This window comes from Ochotona princeps, chromosome 8 (genome assembly GCF_030435755.1).
Source record: "Ochotona princeps isolate mOchPri1 chromosome 8, mOchPri1.hap1, whole genome shotgun sequence".
Taxonomy (NCBI): Eukaryota; Metazoa; Chordata; class Mammalia; order Lagomorpha; family Ochotonidae; genus Ochotona; species Ochotona princeps.
The window spans coordinates 38,528,251-38,554,434 of record NC_080839.1 but is presented as its reverse complement, the minus strand read 5'-3'; the positions used below and the strand labels follow the sequence as shown (position 1 = coordinate 38,554,434).

The 26,184-nt window shown below is 38.9% G+C and overlaps 1 protein-coding gene and 1 long non-coding RNA gene across 7 annotated transcripts in view; one reads left to right on the top strand and one right to left on the bottom strand.

The window, feature by feature from the left end:
* WDPCP (WD repeat containing planar cell polarity effector) overlaps window positions 1–26,184 on the top strand; it is a 327,334-nt gene that overhangs the window by 241,834 nt on the left and 59,316 nt on the right. The window lies entirely within an intron of this gene.
* On the bottom strand, window positions 19,800–25,632 carry LOC131480997 (uncharacterized). Its single transcript, XR_009245964.1, has 3 exons — window positions 25,552–25,632; window positions 24,529–24,721; window positions 19,800–19,842 (listed from the first exon to the last, which is right to left on the bottom strand). It is a non-coding gene; the product is annotated as an uncharacterized LOC131480997 (long non-coding RNA).

Sequence of the window (26,184 nt, the reverse complement as noted above, 5' to 3'; positions counted from 1 at the left end):
CTTTGACATAGACTGTTAGATCATTTATTTTATCTTTCCAGTTCCTTGATGGCACTAAATGTTTGACTCTCCTCTTAACACCGCTTTTGCTGTATTCCTTAAAGTTTGATATGTTGTGCTGTCATATTCATTTGTTTCTAGGAATATTTTATGAGATTTATATATTTTTATTTAAAAGGCAGATTTATAGAGAGGAGACAAGGAATCTTCCATGTTCAGGTTCGCTCCCAGATGTCCACAAGGGCCAGAGCTGATTCAGTCCACAGTCAGGAGCTTCTTCAGGTCTCCCATGTAGGTGCATGGGCCCAGTACTTGAGCCATCCTCCACTGCTTTCCTAGGCCACAAATAGGAAGCTGGATTGGAAGTGGAGCAACTGGGAAACAAACCCATGCCCATATGGGATGCCAATGCCATAGGTCAGCCTTCTATGATATATTCAAATGACCAACAGATACATGAACAAATCTGGGTCACCAAGCCAACAAGAAAATGCAGATAAAACCACAGTGAGGTTTCACCACACCCCAGATAGGATGGTTATCATTCAAAAATAAAAAATAAATGCAGGTGAGGATGTTGGGGGAAGTACCATAATCTGTTAGTGATGAACTAGGACAGTCATTATAGAAGACAATATGGTAATTCCTTAGAAGTATGAAAATGTATCTACCATATGATCCAGAACCACATTCCTGGGAATTTACCCACATGAAACAAAGTCAGCTATGCAAGACTCATTTTTGAGATTTATTTTCAAGGCAGAATTTCAGAGAGAGAGATGGCTCATCCATCTGCTGGTTCACTCCTCAAATGGCACAGCAGCTTGGACTGGGTTCGACCAAAGCCAGGAATGCAGGACACCATTCCAGGTGTCATTTGTGGGTTTGCGTGGGCCCAGGTGCTTGGACCTTCTTCCACTACTTTCTCAGGTGTGATAGAAGAGAGCTAGACTGGAAATGGAGCAGCTGGCACTGGATCCAGCAGCGCTCATAAGAGATGCCTGCATGAAGCACATTATGACAAATTTGACCTTTTTTTAAAGGTTTTTTTTTTTTTTTTTGCAAGGTAGAGTTACACAGAGAGGAGAGAGAGAGTTAAAGACAGGTCCTGCATCTACTGGTTCACTCACCAAATTCTTGGTAGCGCAAAGCTGAGCTGGTCTGAAGCCAGGAATGAGGAGCTCTCTCCAGTTCTCCCACTTGGGTGCAGGAGCCCCAGGACTTGGGCTATCCTCCACTGTCTTCCCAGGCCATTAGCAGGGAGCTGGATGAGAAATGGAGTAACTAGGACTCAGAACTGGTGCCCACATGGGATGCCAGGGCCACAGACCAACAATTAGTGTGCTGCGCTGAGGCACTAACCCCAACAATTTTTTAATTTTTTTTTCAGATATTCCTCTTCTATAATCCAATTTAAAATGTTTTTAATATTATACACTACTAAATGTTAGAAATAAACTTATAAACAAAATTTATAATAATGGGTCTTTGGAAGTCACAAATGTTATATGATACTCAGATTCTGACTCAGTTGTAGCACTAGGCTGCAGTTCCATAGGCTCTGGGATTCCCAGAGACTGCAATGCATAGTCCTTCATGAATAGTAATAAGTCCATCAGTCTGTCCCTTAAGTGCAACCTGACATCATAGCTGTGGACAATGGCAGAGTCCAGCATCCTATTGTTGGGGCATATTCAACAGTTTCATTGAGAGTCCCTCTTTGGTTTGGAGGTAGAGTTGCATATTGCAATGGAACATCATCTTTATTAATACCAATTGTGAGGCTTTGGGCCAATTGTGTATTAGTTTCTTTTTTGTTATAAGATGATATTATTACTGATGTGGATAATTATGATTAAGTTCATTCTTGTTTTGAATATCTGGCAAAAATCAAAGCACAATGATGCTAGCTAGTAAAGTGTATTTAAAATCAGAACATGCTTTATAAGAGAGATTCTTGGGTGCTAAGATGTAAAAGGTATGAAATAAGGGATGTATTGATTCTCCTTGGTTCTATCTTAATTTCTACCTGTTTTAGCATTTTTTATGAAATGTAGACTCTGTCAGCCACTTGTGTCAATAGTAGGAATAGGCATCTAATAAGATTTTTCTTAATAGGAGACTGTGTGTTTATTTTTGTGACTTCCAGTGTAAGCCTCTATCTGTATTACAACTAAGGTATAAAGGAAAATCTGAGCTTTTGAATCTCTGTTCTTAAGGCTAAATGAGCTTCACTGGTGATGCACTAATGGTGGTATGATGCCAGTGATGTGTCAGGTACGGAGTTGTCTAGGCTGCTGTAAAACAAGAGCTTGTGTGCATGGTAACTTGACAAAGAATTTTCTTAACAATCCTGGGATGTGTTCTAGGACTGGTAAGCCTGGGCACAATCTCAGATGACCACGCTGCTCCTATCATGCTGCTCTGCTCTGTCCAGGGTTTACCTCCTTCCTCTACATCACTGAAGGTCTGCATTCCAGCCTGCAGGAAGCAGGACATATTTTCTTTATTTTCAGGATAAAACCTAGGAATTGTTACATATTTCATCTGCTCATATTCTGTTGGACACAACCTATTCAGAATGCCGCACTAAGAAAATCTTATAGATACCTTCTTCACTGAGGTAATCACCCTGTGAAACACCTGTTGTTATAAAAGTAAAAGCCATTTGGGGGGACTGCCAGCAGTTCATCTGTTAAAATGAGATTTGAAGAATGTTAGAAAAGAAAAATGGAGAAACAACTTCTTTCATACAATCTTCATATACAAAGAATTTTCAAAAATCCTATTCAAAGTCTTCCCTATTTGTAGACTTAATGTGGCTGTCTACAAATTTGCATATTATGAAATTCTTCCAAATGCACTATATCCGCAAATATACTATCAGATATATAATCTTTCAAATACTATTCTATAAAAAACTGTAGCTTTGTAATTGCTAAGCCCTTAACATATATTTTAAAATACTAATACAAAAAGCTTGTTTATCCTTAATGAAAACTTCAGAGAATGACAGTACAAAGAACTGTGCAGTGCAAGAACAGTACAAAGGCCATTCCTTATATTGGCACCGATAGAACTGAGAACATGAGTGTATTCCTCTGTGCTACTCACTGTTATGTTATTAACATGTTCCTGTGTCATTACAAAATTATTCAAAAGCTTGAATTTTCAATAAGTTATCTTCTGCCTAAAATAACTTCTAGTTTCACTATGAAGTTAAGGTACAGTTGCACAAGTGTATAAAATTTATATCCAATAGATGATATATGAGTAAAAGATTTACTCTTATCCTTGAAATATCTTATTATAAATACTTGTATAATATCCTTCTAAAATTAACCTTCAAAAGACATTTTAATTCTACAACGAGCTGAAAATGTGGTTAACTGTTTAAGTTCCTTACTGTGTCTGAGAGTTTGTGTTACTTGTTTATCTTAGGAGGTGCATTTAGGCCAACCTATTCTCGGCTACTCTTCACCCACCCATCATCCTTTATTATGTCATGATCTCAGTTTTGATCTATACTTCCTTGCCTATGCCTAATTAAATAATCCATGCCGTTCATAATGACAAGAACATTACCCCACATTGGGGACCCTGGGGTGGTGTCGGGTGGCTGTCCTCCATCCCAGGGTGCAGAGGCGTTTGGGAGGCTGGGTGTGGTTTCTCCCCTTATCTCCCCACTTCCCCCTGGTACAGGAAGGAAAGAAAGAGAATGTGGACATAATGGTCTCACCCACCTTCCTGTAGCCCTTGACACCTATCACCCTAATCAACTATGTAAAAATCATTAAAATAATAATTACCATAAAAGACCAAGATTATCAAACAATTCATTCTTTTCATTTAAAAGATTTATTCATACTTATTGGAAAGGCAGATTTACAGAGAGGAGAGACAGAAAAATCTTCCATCTGCTGGTTCACTCCCCAAAAGGCAGCTGGAGCTGAGATGAACTGAAGCCAGGAGCTTCTTCGGGTCTCCCACGTGGGTTCAGGGTCCCAAGGCTTTGGGCCATCTTCCACTGCTTTCCCAGGCCACAGGCAGGGAACTGGACAGAAATAGAGCAGCCAGGACATGAACAGGTGCCCATATAAGATGCCGGCGCTTGCACGTGGATTAGCCATTTGAGCCACTGTATCAGCCCCTGATTGGTTATGTGGTCAGTCACAGAATGTGACATTAGCTTATATCAATTCATAATCACCATGTGCATAGATTTTTCTCTAGATTCTTTTCAAGTGAGGCCGTTTTATCATGTAAATACCTAATTTGAAGCCTGAAAACATGAGATTTTTAAATTTAATCAAAATTAAGTACAAAGTGAAAATTTGGGTCAACAATCACATTAGCTATTTTCAAGATTTGGTGCAAATAGTTAATAATGGTCGCCATGTTAGTGCAGCTATGTAGCACCCTTAATTCGGGAATCACAGAAGCTGGGAGCTTATTCTGTACCAATTTGAAGAGTGGCATCAAATTATTTCTTTACCCTTTAGTGCCTCAATATTCTGAGAAAATAAATAACTTTTGGAAAGTGAAGGATTATTAGTAAGGATGATTTAGTGAAAGGAATACTAATCACTGTTATCACAAAATGATTCATAAGGCAGTCCGGTAGTTACCATGTTGGCATGCCTTGTTATCTAACAGTGAATTCATCAGCAGCTAGATTTTGAACATGCTAGGCATAAGTAGGAATAAATGCTGAACATTTACAGACTGTCACCTTTATAAACTACAAATATTTGTTAATCTGTTAAGATAGTATGTCATTCTTATCAACTATTCTAAGGCCAAAGAATAAAACCTCAGATGTACCTGACATATATTCTGCTGTAATGTACATAAATTCAAATGTTAGTATCTTATCCTGAGTGGCAAACTATTAAGATACCATTTTTGATTTTTCAACAGAGAAAAAAAAGCATTGCTTCTGTAATGTTCTCCATTGTGCTGTCCCACAAAAGTCAGATTCCTGTTTTCATGTAAATGCCATTTTTCTAATATTTAACCCCAAAACTGCCATAAGGACAACACCGCACGGTTTTTCCAACTTTTTCCCACAGTTTTCAGAGTATTTGTCTTATCATTTCACTATTTCAACAGCACTAAAAGACAGGTACAGTTCATCATTTTTAAGGATTTATTTATTTTCATTGGAAAGGCAGATTTACAGAGAGAAGGAGAGACAAAGAGAAAGATCTTCCATCCTCTGGCCAACACCCTAAGTGGCCACAATGGCTGGAGCTGAGCCAATCTGAAGCCAGGAGCCTCTTTTTGGTCTCACACACGGGTGCAGGGTTCCAAGGCTTTGGGCTGTCCTTGACTGCTTTCCCAGGCCGCAGGCAGGGAGCTGGATGGGAAGTGGGGCAGCTGGGAGACTGACATGCACTAAATCAAGGATTTTAGTCACTAGGCTACCATGCTGGGCCCACAGCTAATCATTTTTCTAATGAAATTCACAATGGCTGAGTGGCTTAATCAAAATTAATAGCATGCTTAGTGCAAATATTATAACTCGTGTCCAGTCTTGTGATTTCAGTCACCATGTGTCAAGTGCTTACTGTCTGTTGGAGAGTATATTGATAATTTTAGTTCATTATGTTAATGCTCACAGCTTAACATATTTTACAATGCATGATGTGCCCAAGGAGTGGGCATTTGTCTCAGTGGTTACCCCCATGTCTGTTGGGATGCCCATATCCTATATTGGAGTGCCTGGGTTCAAGTCCCAGCTCCGCTTCTGATTCATGCTTCCTGTTAATGCGTACTCTAGTGGAAGCAAAAAATGATGGTCAAATATTTGGTTCCTTGTCACTCATGTGGAGGACTCCAGTTGGATTTCTGGTCTTGGCTTCTGCCTGGCCCTGCCTGTCTGGTATGGGCATTTGAGGAATGAATCAGCAGATGGAAAATCTCTGCCTCTCCATCTCTTCCTCTTCCTCCTTCCACACACCTCCCTTGCCTTTCAAATCTATATATGTATATATTTTTAAATAAAGTGTGTTGCACAAAGATTCTTTTTACTTAAGCATAAAGAAAATTAATTAAAAGATGGTCATTTTAAGAAATGTTTTTTATTTGAAAAGCAGAATGACAGATGGAGAAAAAGCAAAGAGATCTTCCATATGCTGGTTCACTCCTCAAATGGCTGTAATGGCCAAAACTGGAACTGGCTGAAGCCATGAGCCCAGAACTCCAGCCCCCTAGTCTCCTACTTAGGTGGCAGGGTACAGGTGCCTGGGCCGTCATTTGCTAGCTTTCCAAACCACATGAGCAGGGAGCTTGTTTAGAAGCACAGCAGCAGGGTCTTGACCACACGCTCTACTCGGGGATTTGGGCATAGCGAGTAACAGCTTAACCCACTGCACAACAGTTCTGGCCTTGATAAGTTTAAAGCAAAAAAAGTTTCAATCTATGTATAGTTGTTTCATAATAAACATCTTCCTATCTAAAAATGAAATGTTATCACAGTAAGAGAATAAAGGAATCCATCTTCATGAGAAATAACTTTATTTGTGAGTACATGTTATTTGCCAGACAGGGTGCCAAGCTCTGTGGTAATCATTTTTCATATTCACAACAACCATAGAGTTACATGTAAGATTTTGCATTTTTAAGTGAGAATATAGATTCAGAATGGTAAAGGCAGAATTTAAAAATCATACCCAAATTATTATAATCACTTTGCTATTCCTTTTATTTCAAATCATCAGCTCTTTCCTATCTAACTTGCTGCCATCTTGTTGCTTATTGGTATTAAGAAGATAGCAAGGAAGATTTCCTGTTTACCGTTTTATACTAATAGTGCGAAAAGGAGGTGTTAACATCACTTCCATAGCACAGTGCAGGAAAGTACAATCTCTGTAACACCTCGACTAATAAAGTTTACAATACCAATGTGTAACTGAGCATTTTTACCCTAGACCTCAGTTTTTTTTTATGATCTTTACATGGTGGATTAAGGCTCAAAGGGTCAAGGGCTACAGGAGAATGGGTAAGACCATTGTTTGCACATTCTGTTTTTCCTTCCTGTATCTGAGGGAAGGGAAGAGACGAGACAAAGGGAGAAAACACACCCACCCTCCCACCCATCCCGGGGCATGCTCCGAGGGCACTGCTCAAGTGGTTTCCATGGTTCAGCTGTTCTGAACTGCTGCCAATCTCGCCATTCCAAGCATGATGAAATTTCTTCAGAAGCCACTGGCTGACATAGTCCACCTTAGCATCTCCACTTGCCAAGATTTTCAATGCCAACAATTGGCTGGGGTAGTTGATCGATTTGTTTTGTTCTCTGTTGTAGTACCAGGTGTCCAATGCAGACTCCAATGTACTTCCTTATCCTCCATATACACTTGGATATGCTGTCCACTGCTCTGAGCCACTGAGGAGGCTCAGCTTTGACACAGGTACTCCATGGTCAGACCATGGAACTTGCAATTCTCTTCATGGTTGGGGTTCTGTGTCTGGCAGTTTGATTGGGGGGATCACCAAAGAAACTTTGAAGTGATCCCAGACCAGACTCTTGTGTGTGCTTGCCAGTACAGGGTCCAGCACAGACTGTCACTCCAATCAGCCTATTCATATGCTGGTGCTTGCAATTGCTGGGTCAGCTCACCTCCAGCCTCATATTCTGCACAAACCAACAGGTATTAGAGTCCATCCCAATCCTGCCCACCACACACTTGGGCATGTAAACCAGTGGGAGCTGCAGCCTAGTTGGGACGACTCCCCATAACCCTCACCAGGCCCGCCTCCTGCCCTGGTTCCCATGCTTGACAGTATGTCCCGCAAACTGGTTCAGTCTGTCCCACATCCTAGTGGGCTCTCATACATGTCAATCCCATAGACCTCAAGTTAAACCATTCTTTCACTTATGGGAATCTTCTTCCATTTGCTCAGAATTAAAGGAAACCAAACCATTCACTCAGTGGGCATTTCGGTTTAAAGTTCTATTTATAATAAAATGTGAGATTGATTTACTGTTCAGTACATCATCTTACTGTAGCTAAATAATTTGTACTACTGGGGAGAGTTGATTGCGTGTAGAGTGATTTTCTTTTTTTTTCCTTTTTCCTACATGATCTAATACCTTTCTGAATTCACTAGATGGTTGCCTTCATATTCAGAAATCAGTGTGTCTGGAGCACTTCTAAGTCATTGAGATGTTCATAACACTTTTAAGTTTCAAAAATATTTCCTGCATTAATTTGTTAAATTTCAATTACTTTTTAAATTTTTCAGTTACTTTTTAAAATGTCATTGCAATAGATAGTTATGATGGCCTGTCTGAGACCACTTCTAAGAGGAAATTTAAGCAAGTGTGCACATATGCATTCATGAGAAAAGATAAATTGTGAATGAGAAACATACTGTTTCTAGTAAATGTCTTTCCTTATCTGGAATTGGGAGTACTCACAAACGTGTGCTGTAGTAATATACAGAATGACCATTGTTTTCTAAAATTGAATTTTTTTCCATGTAGAGGTATTTGAATTGCTTTCATTTAGGCAGAAGTAGCTGACAAATATCTTCATATCAGGTGATGTGCATGCGAAGTTTTTTAACTTTTCTTTTGTTTATTCCATGTAAGGTAATTTGATGTGACACAGGATATTACATATCATAGTGAAGACTTGGGGGTTTTAAACATTGTGGAGTGTATCTTTTTCCTGTTATAAAAGGATTGCATTCAATGCTTAACGGCTTAGGAAAGTCTTGCTGAGAAGGAATATCTGGTAAATGAGAAACAGAGGAATCTAATTTCCTCTGGTTTAGAGTGCCTTCCAGGAGAGGTAGCTATTAAGAGTTTACACACGATTTCTTAACCAAACAATTGAATTGATAAAATGCTTCCATAAACCTACTTTTCCTGTTTTCCTCTAAAACTCTGGCAGTTTGTTTAGCTGCCATCACAAATTCCCTGCCCCAAGTCAAGAGTTTTCAAAAGGGATATGGGTAGATGAGTTGAAGAGAAAGTGTACTTTAAGGGTGGGTATTTGATGCAGTGGTTAAATGCCACCTGAGATGTCCACATCTTGTATCACGTGGCCTGGGTGTGAGTCTGGCTCCACTTTCTGTGCCAGCTGCCTGCGCGTGTGTACCCTGGGGGGCAGCAGCTGACGGCGCAGGAACTTGCAGCCTACCTGCAAATGGGCTGCCCGATTGAGAACTGGACTCCTGACTTAGCCTAACCCAGCTCCACTTAGGGGAAGAGGCAGCGTTGAGACTGAACCAGAAAATGGTGCACGCAATCTGTCACCTCCTCACATTCCCTCTGCTTTTCAAATACTGTGAAACAAAATTAAAATATTTGAAGTTAAAAAAGAACAGTTGTGCTTCTATCATAGAAAAATACGTACTTGCTGAAGTAAATGTTAAAGCATACCATAAAATTAAAGAATTAACTCAGAATTTTGACTAAGTGAACATACCTTTACAGCTGGCATCTAGATTGTGAAGCTAAATTTTTCCAGTACTCCAAAAGGCACTTTTGTCCTACCTTCTCCTATCTTCAAAGGATAAACCCTCATGCCTTCTAATACTGTAACTTGCTTTAAATTTGAAAGGGAATTGGGCATCCTTAGCTAGAAATAGGTATACTCAGTCATTGTGTGTGTGTGTGTGTGTGTGTGTTGAAGTAGATGCCTCTGGTTTATCTCACTTTTATGCTTAAGTGCACCCATATTGTTTGTTTTATTTCATTGCACTTCATTGGTTATTTATTGTCATTGATGAACATTTGTATTGTTTCTAGTTTGAAAGTAATATAAACATTCTACTTGTGCTTTGTGAATATATTTACTGATTTCTTTAGGGCCTAATATCTGGAACTTACATAATTGCTGGTTCTTAGGGAATGCATATGTTCAGCTTTAATAAGTACCAGCAAAGATTCTTCCAGAATAACTATAGCAATATATATTCTGTCAGGACATGAGAATTCCATTTCATCCCTATCTTTCTAACAGTATCAAATCCCCTCACCATCACCATAATTTTACTCACTCTAGAGGACAAAAATCTATTTTTCTGATTTAATTTTTATTTCCTTTATGATGCATGATGTAATTACATTTTTATGTTTTATTGGAAATTTGTACATCTTGTGAAGTGTCCCGTTAATACGTTAGCTCATTGTTCCACTGAGTTGCTGTCCTTTGTCATGTGCTTTGTAGTTCTATGTCCCTTATATACATCTGTGTTAGATATATGTACTACAAACATTTCTTTCTATTATTGGTTATATTTTCTGGCTTTTTAATACTGTCCTTCAAAATTGACTTCTTTTTTTAAAGATTTATTCATTTTATTATTACAGCCAGATATACACAGAGGAGGAGAGACAGAGAGGAAGATCTTCCATCCGATGTTTCACTCCCCAAGTGAGCCGCAACGGGCTGATGCTCGCCGATCCGATGCCGGGAACCTGGAACCTCTTCCGGGTCTCCCGCGCGGGTGCAGTGTCCCAATTCATTGGGCCGTCCTCGACTGCTTTCCCAGGCCACAAGCAGGGAGGTGGATGGGAAGTGGAGCTGCTGGGATTAGAACCGGTGCCGATATGGGATCCCGGGGCTTTCAAGGCGAGGACTTTAGCCGCTAGGCCATGCCGCCGGGCCCAAAATTGACTTTTTTAAGATTTATTTATTTTTATCAGTAAGACAGATTTGCAGAGAGAAGGAGAGACAGAGTAAGATTTTCCATCTGTTGGTTCACTCTGCAAGTAGCCACAGTGGCTGGAGCTGAGCTGATCCAAGCCAAAAGCCAGGAGCTTCTTCCAGGTCTCCCCTCCTGAGTGTAGGATCCCAGGGGTTTGGCCTGTTCTCTACTGCTTTCCCAGGCCACAAGCAGGGAGCTGAAAGGAAAGTGGAGCAGCCAGGATACAAACTGTCACTATTATGGGGTCCTGGCACTTGAAAGGTGAGTATTTAGCCACTAAGCCACAACACCAGGCCCCCAAAGAGGGTAATTTTACTATTGTGCAGTCATGCGTCACCCATGGAATATATTCTTAGAAATGTTACATGATTTCATCACTGAACAAATATCAGAGTGTACTTAATCCATTCGGTATAGCCCACTCACAATAAGCACAGATTATCAGGCTACTGGTAGTCTAATGAAGCATATTGTTTTACAATAAAACTTTTGCATGAGTAGGAGTACGCAAAAATCATTTTCAGGGCCCAGTGTAGCAGCGTAGCAGTTTAAGCCTCTGCTTGCCATGCCCATGTCCCATGTTAGTGTACTGATTGCATTCCTGGCTCCTGTGCTTCTGATCCAACTTCCTGCTAAAGCATCTTGTTGGACAGTGGATAATGGCTCAAATGCTTGGGGACCCTATCAACCCTCAAGGAGATCTGAATGGAGGTTGAGCTTCTGGCTCTGTTCCGGTCTGGGCCAACCCTGTGTTTTGTGTACATTTGGGGAGTGAACTAGAAGATGAAAGGTCTCCAACCCCACCTTTCAAAAGACCCCAAAAATAAGAACAAACCAAACCCGAAATTAGTAGAAGGAAAAATATAACAAAAATTTAAAAATACAGAAGTGTTCAGGAAATGAAGACCCAGTTTTTTTTAATAGACAAAATTGATATGCCATTTCTCCAATTAAGGAAAAAATGAAGATCCAGATTAATGAAAAAGGATATATATTTTATTTCTTGGATAGCACAGAAATAAAAGAATCATCAGGAATTATACAAACAGCTGTCTGCCAATGAAGTGGAAAATACAGAAGAAACAGATTTCCAGATATGTACAGTCCACCAATATTGAATCAGGGAGACATAGAAAACTTAGACAATAACCAAGAGGGAGATGGAATTTTAATAAAGAGCCTCCCAGTAAAGATATACCAAGGATCAGATGGCTTCACTATTTCATTCTAACTTTTCATGTTAAGAACTATTTTCATTCTTCTAAAACTGTTTAAACAGTTGAAAGGGAAGGAATCCTTCCAAACTCCTATGAATGAGACCAGCATCACATTAATTGTAAAGCTAGAAAATGCTGCCTCCGAGAAAAGCAACTATAAATCAGTGTCCCTGATGAACACAGAAGCAGAAATCCTTTAGTTAGTCACTAATGGGCTCCAATATTTCAGAAAGATCATTTACCTAGACCTTGTAGATTGTATCTCTGTATGCAGGGATGTTCCAAAGTACACTAATCAATAAACGTGATACATTGCATTAGCAAATTTAAGAATAAAAAAACGTGATTTTCTCAATAGATGCAGAAAATGTATTTGCTAAAGTGCAAAATCCTTTCATTATACATACTCACACAAATTTTATATATATATATATATATATATATATATATATATATATATATATAAAATAGGCTCAGGGGGTTCCCCTTCCACCTTCCCTGTTTCCCCTACCCCCACTCATTAATGTTTATTTAAATAGCTGTGTGTTCTAACATTGAGCAATATACATGTAGTCACATTTCTGTGCTGGCCTGATACTTTATTCATTGCATATTGCCCTTCTTTAACACAGAAAGAGTTAGAGAAATCTACTTTGTCTAATATTAGGATGAGTACTCCTGCTCATGTTTGCCTGGTTTTTAGCATAGAAAAATTTTTCTATCCTTTCACTATTTAATTTATGTGTATCTCTTTTGGTGAGGTATGTTTCTTGCAGTTGATTGATGGGTCTTGTTTTTCCACTCCATTTATCCAGTCTGTCTGTTTTAAATCAGATGCAGCCATTTATGTGGTCATTCAAGCATATTGTTGATCCTGCCATTTTTCCATAAGTATTGCATTGTATGTTTTGGATTTACTTTGTACTTTTACTGCGATATTTTCTGCCCTCACATTCACAATGCTAGTCTCTAATTTCTGTATGTAGCACATCCTTAAGCATCATTTGCAGGGCTGGACAAGTGAGGACATAATCTGTTTTGGGGAAGATATTTATTTCACCTTCATTTATAAGAGCTTTGCTGAGTGCAATATTTTGAATTAAAAAGGTTTTTTCTCCCCTTTGAGGATGTAGACTTTGTATTTTCTTCTAGACTATAAAATTTCTGAGTAGAAATTGACTGTCAATCTAATTGGAGAGTCTTTAAAGTCAGTCTAACATTTCTCTCATGTTTTCCTTTACTTTTGGATGTTTATTATTGGAATTCTATGTACTGCTGTACTTGGATGTCTCTGTATTTTTCCAAATTAGGGGAAATTTTTGGTATATTACTGAATGGGTCTTGTAGTCCATTCTCACTTTGCACACCTTAAGGAACTCCTAAAACACTCGGAAGTTCATTTGATAGTTTTCCGTAAATATCAAAAATTTTCCAGCTTATCTAATTTTAAGATACTTCCAAATATTTGTCTTCTACTTTGAATATTTATTCTGCCTCCCTAAATCTATTGTTAATGCTTGAATTTCAACATTTCAGCTGTTATTCTCTGTAATAACTATCTCCTGCAGAATTTTTCATCCAGTGTCATGTATACTTAACTTGCTTCTCTGTATTTGAGTAATGCTGCTCTTTCAAATTCCTTTTAAGGCACCTCATCAGTCTCTTTTTATTTCTTTTTCTAATATTTCTCCCAAACACACACACATTTCACTATTATCTTCCTTGTTAATGTTTCATGTATTTCTACATTTGTTTTGGGGGTGGTTTGTGGAAATACTTATTAGTTTTCCCCTCTGAGGTAATTTTATTCGACTTTATTATTCTTTATTTTTATGATACAGTTTAATAGGCATTGGGGTTTCCCCTCCCTATCCCACTCCCATTGTTCTCCCCTCCCGTCTTTCATGTATCCTCAGAAGTCCATGATACTGGCATTGAGGTGTCACCCACCAGCGTAGATTAGCTGTCGCTTGGCTGCAGGTCCATCCTTGTACTGCACGCATGGGGACATACTTCTGTTTCTACCTATGGACATATTTATTTCCACTATGCTTCCATTATACATCCACTCAGGTACACTACACCACAGGCTGAGAAGAAAAAAAAAATTAAAATAGTGAGTCTTCCTGTCTATCACACGTAGTAAGATCTTGTGATGTAACCTATTAATCAGTAACTCATAAAAGAACAGTTGCTTGTGATCACCTGAGATTGTTAATATCCCTCTTACCACTGTTATTACTATTACCCATGGGTAACAATGATCTAGTCTTTATTGTACTCCCATTTGAACCGCACAGGTCACATGCTAGCATTTATTTTTGCAGGAAGCTATTGGACACTCTCTTGTACCACCCTAGTGTCACATTGATACCTTTGTTATGAGTTCAACAACACCATGGAGATGAGGTTGAAGGTCTTTTCCAGAAGAATAGATATCCAGAGGCATGTTCTGATTGGGACAAAGGATTTCTGTCTAGTGTTCCAGGGAAGGGCAATGGTAGACACACGTCATTAGACATAGAATCTACAACAGTTAACAGTGAGCCCTAATTTAAACTAATTCTGGGTGGTAATGGTATTTAACTTCAGATTTCCAATTTTAACAAATCTATCACTGTGGTGGGGAAATTTATAATCAAAGGAGGTTTACATGTATGGGAGCAGCAGAGTCTATTTTTGCTGTGAACTGAAATAAGTGGCAAGATATATAACTAAAGAGTCATTGAAGTCTTAATTTTTCATGATGATGTGTTCATTATTTTCCTTATAGATGCCTAGAATCTTTCCCTAAATTTACTTCCAGATAGTTTTGATATTTCTTGAATTATAAGCATTGTTTTGAGTTTCATTTTTTGTGTTTCAAAATTGGTCTTCACTTTCAATATATAAACTGTAGCCTATATTTGGAGACGTACCAATGGAAAAGAAAGTGTGGTTCATGAAAAGAGGCAGGGATTATGTAAGCACCATAAGGTTAACGTGGGTCCCTGCAGTGACAGGAAGATGATCAGGATCATGGAAACACTAGCCCCCCTTCCAGCAGGGGTGGAGTCCTGGGAAATTCCAGCTGGGATGCTCGAGTCCCTGGCTATATAAGCCCTTAGTTTCAATGCAGTGTCTCTGCATTCACCTGCCTTTATTCTTCCTTACCTTCCCTGTACTGTGCTGCCTTGGTTTAGGGAGGAACAAAGTTGTCAGTCTTGTGCTTTTCAAAGCCACATGATAAATTACATGCAGCGTCCATAGCTCTCTGAGCCTGGTCTGCCTCATTACAGGACCAGGGCCCAACTTGCAGGCCTTTGACTGCTGCTGAGGTGCACACATGCAAGAAGCTTCAGGTAATGCTGACCAGGAAATAAATCCATAGGCATGTGTCTATACTGGCACTGTCTTCAGGCACTGAGATGAAGATTGCAACAATTAGGATTCACCCACTGCCGAATTGTATCACTTCAGCATTGCATTCCAGTGTGCAGTCCTATGCTTGGTTTTGTGCTTTACTCCTCAGTGGAAAGTTGTGCTCCACTGTCTGCCCATGGCAAAGAGCAGGGAAGGATTGGGGGCGGGGAGAAGTATCTCATAGTTAATTCTTTGACCACCTAAGAAGGGTCCTAAGGCTTAGTCTTCAGGTATGGGCCTGAGGCCAGGGGCTATAAGCACCCCTTCAAGCACTGAACTTCACTGTACTTAAGTGTACTGGGTTTTAAGTGTTAGATTTGGTCTAAAATTTCTTTTCCTTCCCCCAAAGCTTTTAAGAGTACATTTTGATTAAACTAAAATCAGGCACTGTGATGTCTCACCTGGCTTCCTTCCCTCTTGTGAGGGGATCTGGTTTATGAAGGGCTATTCCAGTTGCTGTAGCTAGGGAGGGATGATGGCTGGAACATTGTAGCTAGCATCTTCCTCTGCCCTCTTGTTTGTTTTCCAAGTTGAAGTCCAGTTTCTAAATAGAAGCATTTGTTGTGAAAATTTCTCAGTGACTTATTCATGATACGATACCTTATGCTTTAATAACAATCCATAAAATTCCAATAGCCTCTGAACAAGTTTACTTTTCTCTCATGATCCGTCTATCTACTTTGGTTGTCAGAAGGGACAGTAAGTTGCTCTGTTCCTTTCCAGAACTTATGGCATGCAAACTCTCCCATCTTAAAGCTTCCCCCTACTGGCCTGTTGAAACACAGCTGCAAAGAATAAGATCATGAAAAATTTTACTTCAGATGGTCCTTTTGCCAGAACTAATCACATGGCCTCACCAAATAGCAAAAGGGCTAAATATAGTCTTCCATATGTCCAGAAAGTATAAAAGAATGAGACATTGCTAACTCTAATAGTGTCTTTAACATTCTAGAAACAGTAAAAGAGGCATAGCCTATCATTCAGCAAAAAAGTTATGAAAGCAAAATTACAAATACTGCAGTAAACATACTGAATATAGAGGATGAACTTATAATTCATTCACTGTAATACAATCATGTGTGTACATGTAATATGGATTTTCTACCAAGCTGCTTCTTGCTGGCTACCATAGGACAGAGAAAGGAGTTTTGCAGGCCTGCAAAATTCATTTCTGTTTCAACATTTGTGTATAGTCCATGTTTAACCTGTAGCTCTTAACCTCTCATTTAAACCATAACCGATTTCACATTTTTCTGCAATTTTTGGCATCTAGGTGTAAAAGACATAGGAAAGGCGCTGATGTTGTGGTACTTTAGGTTAAGCCACTGTCTGCAGTGCTGGCATCCCATGAATGCTAGTTCCATTCCCAGCAGGCAATTTTCAATCCAACTCCCTGCTAATACTGCACCTGGCAGGGCAGCACAAGATGGTCAGTGTACTTGGATTCCTGCTTCTCCCATTGGAGACCCAGATGGAGTTCCTGGCTCGTATCTTCCATCCACTAGTTCATACCCCAGTTGGTCGTAATAGTCGGGGTTGGGGCAGATTAAAGCCAATATCCAGGAACTTTCTGGGTGGACAGGAGCCCAAGCCCTTGGTCCATCCTCTGCTGCTTTCTCCATTTCATCGACAGGGAGCCTGTTTTAAAGTGGAGTAGATCTAACTTAAACTGGTACCCCTATGGGATGCTGACATCATGGGTGGCATTTTAACCCCATGTAGCACAAAGTTGGCCCCTTAGATCACAATTTCATTTCTTACTTGAGTTCTCCAAATCTACTGACTCCTCAGGACCTGCTTGACTTACCTTGTTGTCATCTGATGTCCAGATCTCTACTGAAATCCTGCTGTGACTGCAAACAAGTAACAGGCATTGTGGGTGTGATCTTTGAAGCCAACTAAAGTTCAAATCCCATCTTGGCTAAGTCCCATGTATGTAACCTCTGTGTGCTTGAGTTTCCTCACTGTAAAATGGAAGTAATGATACCTACTTCATAGGGCTATTGTATGAATTAAGTGGAGTAATACATTTAAGTGCTTAGTATAGTATCTGGCACAGGGTACTATAAAGTTAATGTGGTTTCCATTGTTTTAACCTATTCATTTATTTATTCAACAAATTGAATTCTGTTTGCACCAAATACTATTCCAAGCACCACAGAAGTAACAGGAAAGCAGGCATAAACCTTACAACTAGATGCAAAGAAATAGACACCAGCAAGATACTGGGTTAAGCTGCTGCTTGTAATGCTAGCATGCTTTATCAAAGTGCTGATTTGAAACCCTGCTACTCTGCTTCTTATCCTGTTTTCTGCACATGTCCTTGGGAAAGTGTCAGCGATGACCTAAATGCTTAGGCCCCTGACACCAGATGGAGTTCTATTCTAGACTTGGATTTAGCCAAGATGTGGTTAGACCTGTCTCCCCCCTTCCCTGTCATTCTGTTTTGTAAAAAATCTAAAAAAATTTTGCAAAAATTTTATTTCAGCTTTCTACATTGTTTAAATTTTTGCATTAAAACAAATTGGAGGGATCATTCAAAAGTTTATGAAAATTACATATTATGAGGGAATACATAAACTGGTTTTTTACACCAAAATTTTCATGTAGTTTTTAAATACCTTTGTGTTATGTTGGTGGTAAACAGCAAAGGAGCAGGGAGTAAAGTACTCAGACAAGGATGAACAGGTGAGCTTTTCTTTCCCATGTGATGATGAAAAGTAAGGATGCCAACGCGGGTGGAATGAACAAGAGGAAGAAGTAGTTGGATGAATATTGGGAAAGTCAGATGTATATACAGAGAGGAAGATCTTCCATCTAGTGATTCACTCCCCAAGTGGCCACAAGGCTGGAGCTGAGCCAAATTCAAAGCTTCTTTCCAGGTCTCCCACGTGGGTGCAGGGTCCCAAGGCTATGGGCCAACCGCGACTACTTTTTCAGGCCACAAGCAGGGAGCTGGAAGGGAAGTGGGACTGCCAAGACATGAACTGATGCCCATATGGGATCCTAGCATGTGCAAGGAAAGGACTTTAGACACTAGGCTACTGTGCCGGGCCCCATGTAGGGCCTTTAATAGGTTGTATATGTAGCTTAGCTCCAGCCTCAGCTATTGTAAGAAATTTTTTGATGATTTGCATTATTTAAAATTTCTATGTATTTATATGAAATTTAGAGATAAGAGAATCTTTGGATCACTGGTTCTCTCCCCAAATGGCTGCAACAACTAGGGCTCCCACAAAAGTGCAGGAGCCTAAGCAAGTACCTGTGCTGCCTGCTTTCCCAGGCATATTAATAAAGGGGTTGAATTGGGAGTAGAGCAGCTTGGACTTGAACCAGCGCCCAACCAAATGAGATACCAGCATCAGTGTTGCAGGCAGTGGCTTTACAAGCTGTGCCACAGTGCTGGCCCTGCCTACTTGCACTTTTAAAATATTTTATTTACCAAAAAACAAACAAAAAAGTTTATATTTAAGGTTACACTTACATACCTTTTATATGTCAGACATGATGTGGACTTACATTTTTAAAAGATGAGTGGGTACTATGCTAGAATATACTTGGCAGGGCTGAAATACATAGACTAGTTAAAAACCTACTATACTAGCAAGATATGACAGAGGCTTTGTTCAGGGTGGTAACTGTAGAAGTAAGCAATGGTCTGCCTGTATTTTGTAGTTTTAAGTTTCTAACAAGAGCTGCTGACAGACTGCTATGAAATAAAAGACTCAGGTTTGGGGGATGGTAAGTGAGGAGGAAGATGTGAGAAAAAGCAGGATTAGGAGAAGAAAGTCAGAATTCAGTTTCAGATGTGTTACATGTGAGATCCTAAGCCACATAAACACAAAATATCAAAAAGACTATTAATCAGGAATTGAGGGGAAGGATGTTTATGGGAAGTATATTAGGCATGTCAGCGTGCACATGGGAGTTAAAACCATGAAAATAAATGAACACCAAGAAAATCAATGTTGATAGAGGACAGGTTTGAAGATTCAACCCCAGCGCCTTCCACTTAGAGATGTGAAAATGTGAAACCAGCATAGAAAACTGAGAGAGCTACTAATTAGGAACTATTTCTATAGCAAAATGAAAAGGACCCAAGTATCTCTGTAACTGTGTCACATAATACAATGTAATTAATGAAGTTAAATAATAAATAATTAAAAAAAATGAAAAGGAGAAAATGTTGTATTTCAAATGTTGCTGGTAGGTAAGACATTTTAAGTAATTGTCCTAAGTTTTTTGTTTAAGCTCCTAGAAAATGAAAGACTGATAGTCAATTTTACTGTCACCACAGTTATAATAAAGAAAGAGATTAAAGGAACTGAGCCAAGGAATGGCAGCCAAGCCAAATTACACAAATCTAAACGATCAGATTGACTTTGGATTTTTCAGATAGCACAGCAGAATCAAGACAGCAGTACCTTTAACTCCTTAAGAGGGGCAGGTGGAGTGACACAGCACGTTAAGCTGGTGCTTGTGATGCTTACGACACAAATTAGAGTGCCAGCTCAAGACCCTTCCTAGGCAGTGGATGATGGTTTAAATTCTTGAGTTCCTGCAAGAGATGGAAAATAAGTTTTTAAAAATTCTTAACTAGTTCAGTCACTAGAATTCCTAGAGAAAAAGGCAGTTATGAAACCAGGTAATGAAGGGAGTAGTTAATAAAAAGGGTAAAAGCTAAGAATCAGTTTGAGCCTCAACCTTTTGGGTAACCAGCCTCATATACTCTTGCAGAAGAGTGAAGATCCGCCCCCCGCCTGGGGGTTTGTTTGCTGTAGAGAAGAGATGTGCGGGGTAACACTTCACAAACATGAGAATTAACTGTGCAACTAAATGAGGAATGCTAACATCTCTGGCTTTCTTTCATTGACAGAGCATAACTTCCTAGCAAGATATTTCAAAACTATTCTGACTAGCAGTGAAAACCTCTAACATTTATATGTATCTGGAGTTAAGGTACTAATATCTGGAGTTCTGCAACGCATTATTCCAGGTCATCCCCAAATCACCACATGTGAGAAATTCCACTTTAAACATCAAGACACATTAAAAACAGTAACATGGTAAACAGAAGGCATGCTTGCAAAGAAAATAACTAAATATTCTCAAGTGGTAAGAGTACATAATAAATCCATTATTGTATCAATGAAGCAAGAATTACGAAGCTATTAAAAAAAAAACCTAGCAGGAAAATAAGATTATAATAGTAAATTGTATTTTAAATTTTTATAATGAATTCATTAAGTTTCTTAGAAAATAGATGTAACTATGACACTAAAATACAATAAGAAATAGCCATTTAAGTAATCACTCCAAAAACGATAAAGCAAATATACAGAAAAATACTTAGAAATTCTGTTAACATTACTGTTAAGTACAAGAATTTAAAAATGCTCAGCATCATGTGTAAAATATACCTCCTAGTCAAGATATATCACTACTAAATTAAATTTCAGATCTATAGGGATAAACAGCAGACTCTAAAATAAACAGGATCAGAATGACACTGGCCTTCTCAGCAATACTAGGACAAGACAAGACTTCCTGTGAGGTCTTATGAGACAGGGAAACATGCATTTCCTTGTTACCGAAATGACTAGTGAGAAAACCTGTATTTGGCATGATGGTGTATTTTACTCATTTATCAAGAAGAACTCACTTCTATATTCCTATCTGTAGTCATGGTACATGAGATCTTTGATTTTTCCAAAATCTTACTTTAAAAATGGGCAGGGCCAGTACAGTGACTCAACAGGCTAATGCTTTACCTGCAGCGCCAGCATCCCAGAGGGTGCTAGTCCATTTCCCTGCTTATGGCCTAGAAAGCAGTGAAGGGTAGCTCAATCCTTGCGCCCCTGCACCCACATGGGAGAACTGGAGTAGATTCCTGGCTCCTAGCTTTGGACTGGCTTGGCTCAGCTCCAGCTGTTGTGGCCATTTGGGGAGTGAACTTGCAAATGAAGAGCTGTTTTTTCTCTCTGCTAATGTTCATTTCAGTTAAAATTTTTTCTTTTAAAGGGGAAACTCCTATTGTGCCAACAATCCCTACATCTGATGGTGTGACTGTTAAAGCTGGTCATATGTATCAGAAATTTAAGTGAAAAAGGCTTTCATTCAGACACTTAAAAATGTTGAAAGGCAGAGTTGCGGAAAGAAATCTTTCATTCTCTGCTTCACTTCCCACACAATCACAATGCCTACAGCTGGGCCAGACCAAAACCAGAAGCTTCCCTCTGGAATTCCCTCACACGTTCAGGGGGCCAAGCATTTTGGTTTTCATTGCCTTCCCAGGTAAGGCTTCTAGGAAGCTGACTGGAAATAGAGCAGCCAGGGCTTGAACTGGCACCTACATGGGACACTGGAATCTCAGGCAGCAGTCACACTAACAGTGCTGGTCTCCTTATGCTACAAGTAACTTCAGATGTTTTCAAGTGCATAAAATCTTCTGTCAAATTAGGAGTAATCACATATGGGTGAAACACAACTTAGAAAAAGAGATCCCACAACCCTCATCAAAGATATAAATATTCCTAGGATTCAGATGATTTGATTTTTTTTTAAAGATTTACTCAGTTTATTACAAAGTCAGATATACAGAGAGGAGGAGAGACAGAGAGGAAGATCTTCCATCCGATGATTCACTCCCCAAGTGAGCCGCAACGGCCGGTGTGCGCCGATCCGATGCCGGGAACTAGGAACCTCTTCCAGGTCTCCCACATGGGTGCAGGGTCCCAAATGCTTTGGGCCGTCCTCAACTGCTTTCCCAGGCCACAAGCAGGGAGCTGGATGGGAAGTGGAGCTGCCGGGATTAGAACCGGCACCCATATGGGATCCCAGGACGTTCAAGGCAAGGACTTTAGCTGCTAGGCCACTGTGCCGGACCCTTTTTTTGTTTTGTTTTTTTTAGTCACAGAAGCAAGGGTAGAAAGAGACAGTAGTTTACCATTCACTGATTAATTCTCCACATGGTCAGGGCTGGACCAGGTAGAAGCTAGGAGGTTCTTTTAGGTCTCCCACATGAGTATAGGGGCCCAAGAACTTGGACTATCTTTCATTGCTCTCCCAGGGTCATTATCAGGGAGGTAGGTTGGAAGTGGAGCAACCAGAGTTTGATCTGGCACCTATATGGGATGCTGCCTTTGCAAGTTGCAGCTTAACTCACAAGACCACAAGACTGGCCTCAACATTTCATTTTTCTAACCTCATTGTTTTTCTCAGAACACATCTTGAGTATTTAAAATCCAGAAATTTGAAATTCAAAATGCTCCAAAATACAGAATATTTTGAGTGCCAACATACTACATATATAAAAAATCTATCCTCATGTGACAGAGTGATCAAAATATGGGTACAGTAAATATACAAACACCCTGAAGATAATTTTATACATTATAAGATGTATATGAATTTCATGTTTACACTTCAGTAATCCCCAGTATGTCTCAACATACACTTGTATTACAAAAAACAAAGGTATCTAAAATGCTTGTGATTCTAAGCATTTCAGATAAGGGATACTTAGCCTGTATCAGATTTCTTGAGCTCTGATTATAAATTCTTCAAAGGATTTTGAGTTCATTCAGAAGAAATAACAATGGACACCTCCACATAGCCATCCCTGATGTAAACAAGAGCAATTTGATGTAGCAGGTAAGACACCATTTAAGATGCACACATGCATACTGGAGTACTTGGGTTCAAGTCTCAACTTTGTTCCTGATTTCAACATCCTGCCCATGTGCACTCTGGGAGGCAGCAGGCCATGTAAGAGACCAAGGGTGAGGTTCTGGTCTTGACCTGACTATTGTGGGCATTTGGGTTGCAAAGCAATAAATGGGAGATCTGTGTCTCTCTTCCTTTCAGATAAGTTAAAATTTAAAAACTTCCAAAGACAAGCTCCTAGTGATAAGGAATATAAGCCTGGAGGATGGGGACATCATCTGCCAGCACACATATTTGCATCTAAAAGAAAAGTTCAGTTGCTACTCCTTTGATGCAAGGTTATCAGCCAGAAATTCTGGTTTGCCATCCAACATGTGTGGTATGTGTGCCTCACACAAAGACGTAGAAGTTCCAAAAAGTTACATCTGAACAGCTTCCTCAATACATTTAGGAAAACTATGGATGTTATAACTAACATCTTCCTTGAGGATTAGTAGGTCTACTGCCCCCTCATTACTATCAATACATTCACCCATGTTTTCTACCACCATTAAATTCCTCACATCTTCATCCTTTACTCCACCATTCACAGCAGAGAAAAGCACTTACTCCCCATTTATTATTCAAATGATTGAAACAGAAAGTGAGTACCTATTAACTCAGTTCTGGAATATATCTTGACAGGTATATATGATATAGACAATATTCTTGACTCTCTTACCTGTTCACTGAAATATAATTTGCTGCATTCGTTTAAATAGACCTTTGTTGCATAGTAATTATGACTTCAATACCTGGTTTTTCTTTCTACTACATGATAATTTCACAAACCTTCAGCAGTCAACAGCTAGGAAGGACTTACAAGAAAGAAACTTACTATAAGAAGCAACACACTGTAGTTATCAGACACCATTTCCTGCAGGAACTGTCTATGTGGAGATCCACTCCTCCTCAGCTGCTGCTCCCTACTGCTCAACATTCCAAGCCAACAATGTTAAGAAGTAACAAACTCCTAATAGCTCTACATCCAGCAATGTTCTTATGGGTTGATAGGAACTAATTTTCTAAAACCAGAAAGTGCTAAAGCACATGTACAAGTTACCAGTTTAAACTCTGTCTCTGTCACTCCAATCTACTCCTTTAAGTTAAAACTATTTACCAAATTAGCACCAGCAAAATAGACTATAGCAAGATAATATACAAATCAAAAAATACTAAGGATACCACATTTGGGGCAGAAGGAGAAGGGAATACAGTGAGCATAGCCACAGACTTTCACGGTTGCATGGCTTTCACTATACATAAATATGCATGAAAACAACAAAAATTATATATTCTAAGTCACTGATATTAACATTTTTTCAGATGTGTAAAAGTTCTTATATAGATCTTAGTATATAGAAAAAACAAGTACTTTAAGACTAAATTTTTAGAAATAGAAGGATTGCTCTTTTAAGTGAAATTAATGGATTTGCTTGAGAAACTTTAATCTGGGGCTTTCAAACTGATATGGCTGAATGGCCTTTTAAAAGCCCCCAGGCACAATACTGATAAAATGTGGTTTTAGTTATCAGCATACCTGTGCAACAAAGCATTGAGAAGGTGTGACTGACTAGCCAAGAGTGTGTATAAGGGAAAACCTATGCTTATGTCTGCTTCAGTGACTTCATTAGCCACACCCTAATTGTAAGTTGTAAACTGTCATTCAGAGTAGCATGGTGGAGGTTTAAGCAAGTCAGGTTACAGTACTTCCACTTCCTTTATTGTAATACCTAGATGTAAGTTCAGAAAATGCTTCTATGCTTTGGCTCATAAAAGTATGTATATGAAAAAAATCTAAGTCACAAACCTTATTAGAGAAGACAAATGCAAAGAAGAGTTATGATACTATTGTGTGCATTAAAATTGTTTTTTTAAGTATTAATTACTTACCAAATTCCACCTTCATTGTTATTCAGAAACTCATATTGCAAATTAAAGATAAATATTTCTGTTAATTTATTGTGATAATTTTAAAAGCATGTATTAAAACCTATTTATATCAAAAGCTTCACTAAAAACCTTTACTGTCTTTAGTTTTTACTGCAGAATAGTCTAACCCATGCTCTATTTTATGAGAAATGCCTACTTTAAAATTGTAATATTAAATATTGAAAGAATTATACAGTAAATGACTTCCTACAAATATGTAAGTATTCCTGTCTCAATGTAAGTTGAAATCACTTATTGTTAATAATGAAAGCAATATAAACTCAACCACAAAAATTCAAATTGCACAGAAATTGTAGTCTGTGAAAACACCTCATAATCCCATCCTGCCTCCTTGACAGGAATCTTACTTGGAGCCATAAAATGTGTAGTCAAAATTTTAATCAAGTAATAAGTTAACCTTACAGTTTCTAGATAAATTTAACAGTTTGATAGGTAAATTTATCCACAGGTTTACATAAATTACAAAGTTGAATTCCAGTTCCTGCTCAAATGTTTGGAAAATGCTGCTCTGTGTGATTTCTTAGTAACTTGGTGTTTAGTAATGATGCTTCTCATTTTTCATTTCTAGAGAGTATGTTCATAAAAGGACACTGGGTAGTCAAGTCTTTACCTGTAGATTCAGTTGTGGGATTCTTGGATTTTCCTTTTTGAAGTGGACCACAAAACCATGTCTCAGGAAGTCTATTTATCTGACAAGAAAGAAAAGATAAACACCTGTAAGTTGATGTTTAAAGCCCAAACTAGTTTTGAAATAACAAGAAAGGGAAAGCTAATAGTTCAAATTTCAGTCACTTTTCATCTAAACCCATCAATGTGTGCACTGGTCCATTAATTATGTGGCCTAGCACAAAATGATATGTTAGTCTTCCCTTTCACTCTAAGATGACAACTCTGAGGTAAGAAAGCTATTTAAAAGACTTGACTTTATTTCTTGGTCTCAAGATTTTACCTAAGTTATGATTGCAAATAAACTTTAGTAATTGAGAAGCAAACGAATTGTTTCTTTGATTACACTGTTAGAATCCTCCCCTCCCCGCCCCCCAAAAAATGGGGAAAAGATTTGATGCTAAGGACCCAGCTTTTCTAGATTAATGAAACATTCTAAAGCAGAAGTCAGCAAATTTTGCCAGTGAAGAGTCAGATAGTAAATACTGTAGGTCTGCTGAGCCACACAGTCTCACAATCTACTGTGTCCCTTACTTCAAAAGTAACCACAGACAATTTATAAATGAGAAATTAGGGC